Source organism: Mesoplodon bidens, assembly GCF_964165515.1.
Source record: "Mesoplodon bidens genome assembly, chromosome: 5".
Classification (NCBI taxonomy): Eukaryota; Metazoa; Chordata; class Mammalia; order Artiodactyla; family Ziphiidae; genus Mesoplodon; species Mesoplodon bidens.
In genome coordinates this window covers 66,567,333-66,577,987 of record NC_138161.1, presented here as the reverse complement: position 1 = coordinate 66,577,987, position 10,655 = coordinate 66,567,333, and the positions used below count along the sequence as shown (strand labels likewise).

General features: G+C 37.8%; 1 protein-coding gene across 1 annotated transcript in view; it reads right to left on the bottom strand.

The window, feature by feature from the left end:
- Window positions 1-5,560: 5,560 nt before the first annotated feature.
- Window positions 5,561-10,655, bottom strand: part of CFAP91 (cilia and flagella associated protein 91) — a gene marked incomplete at its 5' end in the record, with an annotated part of 161,206 nt that continues 156,111 nt past the window's right edge. The window contains one exon of the mRNA XM_081235477.1: window positions 5,561-5,763. The remainder of the gene's footprint in view (window positions 5,764-10,655) is intronic.

Genomic DNA, 10,655 nt, shown 5'->3' with positions numbered 1-10,655 from the left:
CTCAGACTTTAATTTGTCTGGGAGCTCTGTGCTTCAGGAATTTGGACTCTCCAACAATTTTGTGCCAGCAGTTTCTCATCCCAAAGCGATCCTTTAGTCACACTACAAACTTCTTCCTTGGATTTTACCTTGTCTGTTCTTAAGCATTTTGAAGAGAGGCAATGCCTTTGTCAAGAAGCACAAGGATTCACTGTGACTATGCATGCATGCATGCAAAAAACTTTTCCCGCCTCAGAAATCAGTTTGTTGTGACTGTGCATTGCTACCGACTGTACTACTGTAGCAACCCCAACCCACTACATGGCCCCAGGTGTCATGATCACGTGGCTTTAAACACAAGTTTTGCTCATCACTCAGGATGTTTTCTTTTCAAGAGCAAAGATTTATTAAAGTTGGGGTGTTTCAACTCAAGTCATTATAAGCAGAGGGCTGCCAGTATCAGGAAAAAGTTTTCCTTTCTTGGTAAACTTCAATTAGCTAATGAGAATTTTATAATACCTTATAGTGTTCTTTTTGCCTAAACACAAAGCTTAGTTTTAGAAGACGATACAAGGATAAAGATTTTTTAGAAAATATTCTATTGTAAGTTTCATTATATGTTCTTTATTAGAAGCTGCTTTAAATCCTTTATTAAAGTAGGTATTGATTTTAACTTTAGTTCACTGCTGTATAGCAGGGGTGGGCAAACTATGGCCCATGGACCAAATCTGGCCTGCTACCAGTTTTTGTACTTGAAGTTTTTTTGGAACACAGCCACGTTCATTCATTTATGTGTTATCCATTGCTGCTTTCACCCTAAAATGGCAGAGTTGAGTAGTTGCAACAGAGACCATCTTCCCTGCAAAGTCTAAAATGGTTACTATCTGGCTCTTTACGGAAAAAGTCTCCTGTTCCCTGCTGTTCCCTCCCTCCCACCTTCTACCCCATCATCCCTAACTCATGTCTTCTCATTTTCTGTTCCCGATTTTCCATTTCACAAGTGAATAATATAACCTTTACCTAGTTAAGGTTAGTAATTTTAAAGGAACAGAATAAAATTCAGTTGCCTCTTACTTGTGCAGTACTTTTCTGTCGATCAGTGATCCTCAAGGCAAACAAAACAAAAAAACAAAAACGTTGCCCCTAGTTTTCCTAGGATAAGGTAAAACCTTTCAAGTTTGTATAATCAGGTATTTTTTCAGCTCAGGAAATTTTTTATTATAACTTTGATTATTGTTTCTATTTTATTTGGTTTTGTTTCGTCTTTAAGAATTCCAACTGCTTGTAGGATTGGTCATCCAGGGCTAACCTGTCTGTTCTTATGATTCCCTGCTTCAGTTTTCTAAGAGGCCATTTCTTTTTGCCTCTTATTAAAAACACCAAGCAGTTTCTAAAGGTTGTTTCCTATAGTAATGTTGTTACCATGTCCAAGCTCGCTCTGCTCGCCACACAACAGGCCAATAAATCAGGAGACGAGGTGTTGAGGCAAGGAATAGTGACTTTATTTGGAAAGCTGGCAGACCGAGAAGATGGCAGACTAAAGTCTCAAAATAACCATCTTATGGGTGTCTGGATGCCAGTTTTCTTTTATAGAACAGAGAGGGGGAGGAGGTGAGGAAGTAAAGTAAAAAGGCCATTAGTTTTGCCTGGCTTGGCCAGCATCGGGGAGGGGATGTATTAATTTCTTCTTTTCTGCAGTCATTCACAGGTGGGCAGGGTCAGATTGTCTCCCAGTGAGCTGAACAAAGGCACTTTAGTTTAACATTCAGGCAGAGGGACAGGGTTCCCTGAGGCAGACCATTATGTATGATTATAACAAAAGTTACAAAAAGCAAAGGTTAAAGTCAAAGAAACAGATCCAGCATGGAGTCAAAATTGGCTCTTTCCTGTTACAGTTCCCCACTGTCAATGTCCATTGCACAGTATTGTGGGAAAAGGGGTGACGACCATTCTAACTGCTTCATCAGGTGGATCTTTCTGGGAGTGTCCACCAGCGGTGCCAGTGTTCCAAATGTTGAGATTTGTCTTCTTTTGTTCCTCTTTGGCAAGTGTCTACTTTACACTTGGAAACATAAAAAATATTCACAACCTGAAAGTTGAGAGTTATGTTTTATTCAGTGGGAATTTTTTTAGGAGTTCAAACCCAGGAGGCAACGTCTCAAGTTAAGGAATTTGCGCTTTTCTGTGTATGGGAAGATGCAAGAATCTGGGCTCACTGACATCCTTCCTTTGATAGGCACCACAGCTATCTGGGGCCTGTATCCTGCTTTTTCACATCCTGAGTTTCCTTAGGGCTCACAATAGGGAGTGGCTGCAGTCTGATGGCTGCTAGATGGCAGGTATTCTTTTCCTTCCTGAGTTCCCTCAGTGTTCACCAGCTCACATTGGAGGGCTGCAGTTGGTGATGACTGATATGGCAGGAAATATTCCATTTCTCAAATCCTCTCCTCTTGGTCAGGAACTTGACCAACATTTTGGAGACATTTCATGATCAGATTTTGTCCCATGGTGCTAGGAGGCTCATCCTAGATCAGGCAAAAATTCTTGATATGCCACTCCAGGTGCTAATTTTTGGATTAGGCCCTACTGATAATTAAAGATTCTCTGGATCCTCTGTCTAATTATGATCCAGGAGACATTTTCCCTTGTTGCTTCTTCCCATACCTAGAATCACACTATTACAATTATTTTATGTTATAAATGTGATCTATTTCCTCAAGATGTTAACCATCATCTATTTTGTTGGAGGCCTGGTTACACACTAGGTATTGTAATAGACAACAATCTTCTAAATTACTTTACCCTCTTTTCAAAATTTGCATTTTAAAAAGATGGCAGAGATGAGAGTTCTTGAGAAAACCAGATAGGACATTTGAATCTCAAAGATACAGGCAAGTTTCTCCTAGGATGACTTTGTTTCCTTCTCTGGGGTTTCCATGAACGCCATTTGTAGGCTTAAAGAGTGCTCTGGTGGGACCCTGATGTCAAGCTGTTGTGGTGAAAAAGTTACTTGAGCATTTAATTTACAAAGGAGACTTGTCCCAAAAAAGGGGGATTGGATACTCTGGCATATATAAGAAGCTATGTTTCAGGGTGAGGTTCCCTAGTTGGCATTCTAAGAGGTTGTAAGAATGAATGGTTTTGTACTTCTCCAGAAATTCCTGTGACCGGGATAGACTGAGATGCTTTCTGTGCCACCTTGGTGTTTACCACATAATATGTGGCACCATACCTATTAGAAAGTCAATCAACTTGTTCCCTACTGTCAAAGTTACCCAGGGCTCCTGTGGGGAAATTAGAATCAGATGCCTCAAGTCTAAGGGAGTCCCCTGGCTTCTTACAGGATATCAGCGCAAGGGAAATTGCCCTGCTGTGGAAGTGGCTCCCAGTCCAAATTGGGTGCCCTGTCGAGTCTTAGATGGTAATACTAAACCACATCCCTATGCTCCAGGGGTTAATATAGAAACTTCTGTTTGATCCCCATGGGTAGGAGAAACAGGAGGTGGTGAAAGGAGAGAATATGTTGGTGGCATGGGGGGCAGCTGAAACAACTGCCAGTGCAGCCTGCTCGGCCAGTGGGGGAGCTGGATAGGCTGGAGAGGCTTTAGATTTTGAAGTAACATGTCCCCACTCTCATTTTCTCCCTCTTCCCCTTGTAGAACAGGTTTCCCCTTGGGTTTCCTTTCAGACCACTGCACCATAAGGTGGAAGCCCTCTGACTCCTTTTCCTCCTGATGCAATAGTATAAATGCTCCTACATATGGAATCTCATCTCTTTTCTTTGCTCTTTTGCAAAACACTTCTAATTGTGAGATCGTATAATAATTGAGTGAGTCATTCAGGGGCCATTGCTCTTCTGAACTTAACATATATTGGGTCCACACCCTATTACAATAGTATATCACGTCTCTCTTAGTCATAGGTTCACATCTGTGTTTTGCCCATTTATTTAATATACACCCCCAAAGGGCTCTCCTTCAGGATAGTTGGAGTTATTTCCCATTTTTATAAGTTTGATGACACCAAAACACAAAAGATGCAAACAAATTCCAATACAAAAAGCACAAATTCCAACATTGACGCACACAAAGCCAAAACCAACGAACCCATTCCCAAATCAGGTAGAGTCCAACAATTCCCCTCTCCAACAGGGTACCCCAACCAAACAAATTAGCTTGTCTTATAAAGGAAAAGCCCAAATTGAGGGGGGAATATGCTCCCGGCATACAATGCACACCTGAGCAACTTATCCTCCAGAATTGAGTCCGTCGACTCATAGAAGTTTGTCAGTTCCTTGCACCAACTGCCAAGTGCTGGGGTAGCTGGTGCCACTTCAGGGAATTCTGAAGGGAAGATCCACAGGACAAATGGTCCTGGCAGCTGCTAGGGCTTTGCTCCAATATTCCCTAACTGGGGCTGGCTAGCCACAAGCAGCAAGGCTCCTGGCTGGCTAAGCCAAATTTGTTACGAAGTCCAAGCTCACTCTGCTCACCGCATGACAGGCCAATAAATCAGGAGATGAGGTGTTGAGGCGAGGAATAGTGACTTTATTTGGAAAGCCAGCAGACCAAGAAGATGGCGGACTAAAGGCTCAACATAACCATCTTATGGGGGTCTGGATGCCAGTTTCTTTTATAGAACAGAGAGGGGGAGGAGGTGAGGAAGTAAAGTAAAAAGGCCATTTATCTTGCAAAATATCTCCTTGCTTGGCCGCATTGAGGAGGGGATGTGTTAATTTCTTCTTTTCTGCAGCCATTCACAGGTGGACAGGGTCAGAATGTCTCTCTGTGAGCTGAACAAAGGCACTGTAGTTTAACAGGCAGAGGAGCAGGGTACCCTGTGGCAGGCTATTAAGCTTACAGTTACAGACAGTGACTCTAATGACGAAAGCAATGAAAAGCAAAGGTTAAAGTAAAAGAAACAGATCCAACATGGAGTCAGAACTAGTTCTTCCCTATTACAGTAAGATATTTTCTAAGATAAGCTTTTATTGTTTTCAGATAACATGCATTTTCTTTTATAAGTTCTTTACATGGGTCCCATGTTGATTTGTTGTGGATACTTTTGTTTATTTATTGTTTTTCCTATTTACTGATCTTTAAATGAGGAGAGATCCATTCAGCCCTGACACTTGTCAACACGTAGGATGGGCAGATTGCTCTCCAGCTGCACTCTCTCCATGGGTGTTACATGAATATACTTCTCAGAGCTAAAGCTCAGTGGTGACTTGATGTGCCATTGCATGGATATACCAAGGTTTACTTTTCTATTCCTATGTAGATAGACAGTTGGGGCCAGCATGAATAGTACTGCTACAGCATTCTTGTCATGCCTGTTGGTGTACATACTCATGCATTTCTTCCGGAGAATGAAATGCTGTGAGAATGAAATGCTGGGTCATGGGGATTGCATATTTTCAGTCTTAACAGATAATGCCAATGCACTATGAATAGCAAACCAAAACCACTTAAATATCCAGTAACATTTTTTATTTGATTCAACAAGCTGGCATATCTTCATAGTTAACGAAATGTTGAAATGAGACAGGAGAAAATTTCCTCTTGAAGTAGAGCCTCTGGGAAACACCAAAGAGAATAAGGCTCCTTCATTTGATTATTATTACTGAAAGTCATTTTAAATTATTGGGAGTTTAAAGAAAATAAATCTGTTTTCTCATGCATCACATATTGAGATGCCCATAAGAGCTGCACATCTTAGGAGAAGCACAGAGGACTGGAATGCTCTATGATGATTTGTACAGCTTCTTTTTAAAAAGATGATAGTCTGTAAAAAACAACACAAATATTTATGATTACGTCATCTTTTTAGAAACAATGATTATCAGATCAATACATCCAAAAAATTACTGTGATACAATTACACAGAGTCCTGGTTTTGAAGTCACACAGCCCCAGACATATCCCAGCTCTGCCGCTTACAGGCCCCATGATCCAAACTTTTCCTAACTCACCTCAGTTAGTCTCAGTTTCCAAATTCTACAACTTGAAAAAAGACTTTACATTAACTGATATAACTTAAAAATTAATATGTGTGTATAGTAAAAAAAAATTCAAACTACAAAAGGACAGAAACATGTGGAAAGCCTCTTTCCCCTCAGTCTGACCTACAGTCCTCAGTTTCCATGCCAACAACAACTACTTACCAAGTTCACATTGATCTTTCTAGGATTATTCTGTGTATATTGCAAGCATAATGCATGTATGTACATGTTCGTATATCTACATAGGTATTTCTAACTTTTAACTACAGAATATGACACACAAAGGAAAGTACAAAGAGAATCATTGTACAGCTTAATGAATTAATGTGTACTACTCATCTCTGTAAATACCACCCAGGGCAAAAAATCCCATAAGCTCCCACTTTGTTCCAATCACAACCCTCTAAAAGAAATCACTATTCTGATTTTTATTTGATTTTTACAGTAATCACTTCCTTGCTTTTCTTTATATCATTACCTAAGTGTACATTCCTCAACACACAGTTTAGTGCTGATTTTGAATTTTATATAAATAGACTCATACTGTAGATTTTTTTTTTTTGGATTTGGCTTCTTTCAGTTCTCATTATATTTGTGAGATTCATCCATGTGTTTGTCTTTAGTTCTTTTTCATTCTTTTTATCTGCTGCAGAGTAGGAATTAACAAACTTTTTCTGCAAAGGGCCTGACAGTAAATATTTTAGGCTTTGTGGGCCAGAAGACAAAATCAAGCATATTATGTAGGTACTAAAATAACAAGAAAGAAAACAAATTTTCACAAAATTTTATTGATAAAATTCAGAAGATAGTAATAATAATTGCCTACAGTTTTTTGTAATACAGGTCTCCTGAAGAAAAGAATGAAACTCTTATTTAGTGGATAACATTTTGCTTAATTGGGGTTCAGGTAATTTAAAGTGATAGCAAATGTTCATCTGTTAATGGTGATGTGTAATGAGACTTCTCCCCATTGCAGTTTTTTTTTTTTTTTTTTTTTTTTTTTGTGGTACGCGGGCCGCTCACTGTTGTGGCCTCTCCTGTTGCGGAGAACAGGCTCCGGATGCACAGGCTCAGCGGCAATGGCTCATGGGCCCAGCCGCTCCGCGGCATGTGGGATCCTCCCGGACCGGGGCATGAACCCACATCCCCTGCATCGGGAGGCAGACTCTCAACCTCTGCACCACCAGGGAAGCCCCCCATTGCAGTTTTGAAAATGTCTTTCAGACAAATATTGTATGGTATCACTTATATGTGGAATCTAAAAAATAGTACAGAACAGAAACAGACTCACAGACATAGAAAACAAACTTATGGTTACCAAAGGGGAAAGGGGCAGGGAGGGAAAAATTAGGAATATATGATTAATAGATACACACTACATATATAAAATAGATAAACAATAAGGATTTACTGTATAGCACAGGGAATTATATTCAATATCTTGTAATAACGTATAATGGAAAAGAATTGTAAAACTGAATCACTTTGCTGTACACCTGAAACCAGCAAAGTATGTAAATCAACTATACTTCCATTTTAAAAAAATGTCTTTCACAGATAGGTGCTGGCAATACTGATCTGAATCCATAAGCATGTGCTTTTAATTGTGCATATTTATTGCTTGGAAGGCATTTATAGAATTCCATTAGATTCTTCTCTTGATATTTGCCTTTTAGCACATCATTATAATGCAGATTAATCACTTCCATGAAGGTTAGATAGATATGCCTCCACTGCACAGTTAAATAACTTTGAAATACAGAAATTTCCTTTGCACTTGTTTCAAGGTCCAAAAAACGCTCCTGGAAGTACAGTTTAAGCTCAGAAAATACATTCACTGCAAATATGCATGGGAATGGACACCTCGTTTTTTTAGCTTTGGCAGCACAGGAAGTATATAAAGCAGCTTACTATTACTTGTGATTCAGACAATGTTAGTTGCCATTGAAATGACTTTACCATAGTATAAATTCTACATACAGGTTCTGTTTTGCCTTGTAATTTTAGGTTGGATTCATTTAAAATATTACCAAGTCTGCAGCAAATGCTAATTTCCAAAGTCATTCAGTGTTCCATGATGGTGGTTAAGGGTAGTTTTCTTAGAAAAATCTCAATCTTGTTCTGAGCTCAAAAAATCACACAAAAATGCTACCACTGCTAAGCCATCAAACATCACGGTGGTAGGGAAAGTTAGGATATTCTGCTATTTGACAAAAAAAAATTCATGGAACAATGAATTAACAGTGGATAAATCCATGAGGCTGAGTGAGGATCACATTGACACAGCTGGCTAAATAACACATGATAGATTCAAGCACCTTTCTACTAGTAAAGGGGTTATCTACCAAAAACCTAAAGCTGACATTCTGGAGAAATTTGGCCTTAGGTCTGGGGCTCCTCCAGATTCCAATCCATCATGCTTGCTCACACAGTTTTTAAAAGTCTTGCTGGTTTCTGTTTCCCTTAGTAAAGTCTTATAACCAGATTTGGCCAGTGCCTCAAGGGAAGAAAATGGCCAGTGATCTTAGATCACTTAGGAAGGACTCTTTCCTCTCTACCATTTTAGTTCATCGAGTTCCCCTTTATTTGCCAGAGCTCTTCACTGTCTCTAAAAGGTTACATTTACAATATATCCATAATTTTCTCTAATTCTTGAAGCTACCTACTGTATCTACTTAGAATCAGAAGACATGTCTATTTTGTTTTATTAATTCCTGTTACTTTTGTTTCCTTCCTTTTACTTTTTTTTGCATCTAATTTGCCATTCTTTTTCTAAATTCTGGAAAAGGATACTTAGTCTTACTTTCACCTTTTCTCTTCTAATAAATGCCTTTAAGCCTACAAATTTCCACCTAAGCACCACATCAGTCCCATTTTACATGTTGGATATGTATGTAGCATTTTGGTCATTTTTCAGTTCAGAATATTTTCAAGTTTCTATTCTGGTATTTTCTTTGATGAACAGATTATTTACACCTGAATTTCCTAATTTCCAAACAAATTAGAATTATCTTGTCATTGATTTCTAGTTTCATTACATTTTTATCAGAGAACACACTTTGCCATGATTTCAACTTTGAAATAGTTGACACTTGCTTTATGACACAGTATATAGTCAATTTTTGCAAATGTTCTCTGTGTGCTTGAAAATAATTTGCATCCTGGAGTTGTTGGGTATAATATTCTATAAATGTCTATTAGGTGAAATTTCTTAACTATATATCTCAAATCTTCTATTTTTTAGTTTTTTTTCCTCTGCTTACCATATCAGTTCCTGATAGAGATTAAAATTCCCAGCATTATTATGGATTTTTCTGTTTCTCCTTGCAGTTATTAGATATATTCAAATTGTGACTCATTATACCTTCCCAGTGAATTAAACCTTTATCTTTATGAAGTGTCCCTCTTTTGCTCTAGTAAGTGCTTTCTGGCTTAAAGTCTTCTTTGTCATTAATATGTTAACATCAGCTTTCCTGTGGATGGTGTTTTCATGGTATCTTTTACTTTCCTTTAACTTGTAACCATTCTGCATATTTAGATTTTACATATAAAAGGCATACAATTGAGTTATTTTTTAAATTCAGTCTGACAAATTCTGACTTTACTTTGAGCATTTAGTCTATCTACATTTAATGTAATTAAATGATGAATCAATGATAAACACCTACCATTTTATTCAGTGCTTTCTATTGGTTGTTTCCTTTTTCTCTCCTTTTGTCCTCCTTTTGTATTGAGTGTTTTTTATTTATTTCATTTTTTTCTATTAGTTTAGATGTCATACATCTTTTCACTATCCTTTAGGATTTACCCTAAAGGATACAAAATGTTTCCTTGAGTTATCAATTGTAATGTTAGGTGATACTTTTATCCTCTTCCTAGACAATGCAAGTGCCTTGGGACAATTTAACCCATCTATGCCCTTTCTGACTTATATACTATTGTTGTTGTAAAACTGTACTGCTGCTATTTTTGCTGTTTCTTCTAACTGTTGTTATATGCCATCAATAAATATTTATCCACATGTTGATCCTTCATTTATCTCCAACCATCCAACTGGGATAATTTTCCTTCTGCTTGAAGACTACCCTTTAGTAATTTATTGTAGGGCAAATCTCCTAGTGACAAATTTCCTGTTTCATTTATCTGAAAATGTCTTTTTTTGTCATTCTCAAGGATATTTTTGAAAGGTATAGAATCCTATTTTATTATACTACTTAAGCATATTGAATATATCATTCCAGTATTTTCTGGCTTTGTTTCTGGTGAGAAGTCAACTCTCAGCTTAATTATTGCTCTTATGAAGGTAATTCATCTTTTCTCTCTCAACACTTTTAAGATTTTCTTTTCTTTTGTTTTCAGTAGTCATATTCCAATGCATCTAGGTATAGATTTCTTTTTATTTTGTCTACTTGGGGTTAAGAAGCCTTCTTAAACATTGACTCTTTCATTGGTTTTAGAAAATTCATATTTCGTATGATTTCCCAACACATTTCTTCTCTTAGAAGTCAAATTTCTTGAATCAGTTGTCCATGCCTACTATCCTTTTGTCGCTTCCTAAGGATTAAGTTATACTACATCTATCCTTTTCTTCTGTAGTTTCCAATTCTTTGTCTCTGTGATTCTTTCTAGATAAATTATTCTGATCTTTTAATTTACGAATTTTCTCTTCAGCTGT